A 2,421-nucleotide genomic window follows, 5' to 3' on the forward strand; every position below is an offset into this window, starting at 1 on the left:
CTTCAAAGTTGTTTTCCTTCACATTATTATGGCATCATGGAAACAGTTCTCCTTTCTTGTATTTTGTCTCCTGTGTACCTACTGCTTTTCTTTCCACATTGCAATTACTTTATATAAAATCTAGTATCATTGATAGATAAGAGAAGTTTTCTTCCTTTCCCTTTCTTTTCAGTTAAAGCCTTTTTTGGGAGGTGGGGCAATGAGGTTTAAGTGACTTGCCCAGGGTCACACAGCTAGTAAGTGTCAAGTGTCTGAGGTCGGATGTGAACTCAGGTCCTCCTGAATCCAGGGCCAGTGCTTAGTTGGCCACAGGGCCACCTAGCTGCTGTTAAGGGCTAAAATTCTAGCTAGTCTGTCTAAAATATCTAATGAGTGGTCGCCAATAAATTATAAGCTTTAGCAAGAGTTAGACTTTTAAGCATTTATTAAGGAGAATAAGAATTTGGTAAAGAGAGAGAAAGGCCTAGATTCCTATCTATTAAAGGGAGAGCACATTTCTAGCTCCGCTCTCCACCCGAGTCCAGAGGAAAGAGCCAGAGACCGAGCGCCAGTCTCTTCCTTCCTCCTCCCACTAGCCCGCGTCACTTCCTGACTCCTGGTCTTGCCCTCAAAGACCTTCGCTTCATGGGCAGAAGTCTTCTACAGTAAGTCTCCAGCAGGTAGCGTCATTCCAATCGTTACAGTCCCCCCTGTTGTTCCTCAAGAAACAAAATGTTTCCTTGACTGAACAGTAAAAAGAATATAATAACTATTGCTAACTAATAATATGTGAACAACAATATAGAAAAGGAAGAGAGGAAAGTTTTGTCCAGAGGGGCAATTTTTTTTTTGTCCTCATGAACCGACGCTTTGACATTAGTCTTGCAAAGGGAGGGCCTCTGCAGAGAGTACATATTACAGATGGTGTATATTATAACAGAAAGAGAAAAAAAAACAAAACAAAACTGTTCATTTAAAGTCTCTGAAAGTCTTTTCTCAGATGTCCTCTAGGTGTAGTTGTGGAATGGAAGTCTTTTCAGGGTTTGATGTGTGGATGCTGGTAATCAGCCAGGAAAATTTCCTACAAAATTGAGCTTAACACAGCTTTAAAATAGCTTTGTCAATAATCAAATCAAACAATGAAAGTTCTCAAAAACATGTCTAAGGGAATACAGAATCTTAGTTGTTAACACGTGAAACATATAATAAAACAAAAATTGAACCATTCTTTAAAATTATAATATTATTATAGTCCCCCCTTATGGAGGGTAATTGAGAAGACAATTGCTGCAATATTAATTAATAAAAATAATTTTTATCTTTGTTTTATCACTTTTTGCATCATCTGCCTAATTATCCTCATGCCATTATGAGAAATTAAAAAATCTAATATAATTGGTAACAGATGTCAAGGCCAAATTCAACACTGTTATTTATCATGACACCTGAGATAATTATGGGGGTTACCATAAAAGAACAGAGAAATGATGGGATATGAGCATTCCCACACTTGAGCAATATGTACTGCCCATACAGTATGCCAGACTTAAAATAGGTGGATGGAATATATGTCCATGCCACCGAACATATTGGAAGAAACTGAGTCAGACTTAATCAGATGCATGGGATTGAGATGTCCATGGCATCAGGCATATAGGAGGGAGCATAGAAGCCAGGTGTAGAAGTGAGATGGGTGGGATGAATACTTCCAGCCATCTGTACAATATTGTGGGGAAAAAGAGAATAAAATATTAAACCAAGAGAATCCAACCTCAACATTTGTCAAAAGCCGTTCCCTCGGCCATACCTTGACTTCATGCATGTCTCCCCTCATGTGACAGTTCAGTGTCTGCTCTTGCATGTATTCCTCTTGTGATTGGATGGCATCTTGGCCAACTGACATCTGATAACTCAGAATAACGGCAATTAATGTCTTAAATGATAAATTCCCATAATTTAAAATCTCATATGGATTTAAAAATTGAGGATAATAAATGATTGCAAAAAATGTGAATACATCTTGACTCAGAACACAATATATAATTATGCAACAATTAGCCCGCGTCACTTCCTGACTCCTGGTCTTGCCCTCAAAGACCTTCGCTTCATGGGCAGAACTCTTCTACAGTAAGTCTCCAGCAGGTAGCGTCATTCCAATCGTTACACTGCCCCCTAAAGCTTTTTTTTATTAGGTTTTCAAGACCAAGGAAAGCCTAATGTAGAAGGTGGTACTTGAATCAAACATTATGGGGAATCTGGCAAATATAAGAGGTGGGCTAAAAGATCTTGTACTTTCAGGTTGATGTCTAAACCACAGCTATACAAAGACCCTATATATCCCAAAGGAATAGAGAGAAAGGTAGGGTTAATTGTAAGGTTTTCTTCATGGAGTTTATGAACTAACTCCTCCTCCTTAAAGTTCCTTAATCTCACGCTGAACTT

Source organism: Dromiciops gliroides, chromosome 2 (assembly GCF_019393635.1).
Source record: "Dromiciops gliroides isolate mDroGli1 chromosome 2, mDroGli1.pri, whole genome shotgun sequence".
In the NCBI taxonomy this organism is placed as follows: Eukaryota; Metazoa; Chordata; class Mammalia; order Microbiotheria; family Microbiotheriidae; genus Dromiciops; species Dromiciops gliroides.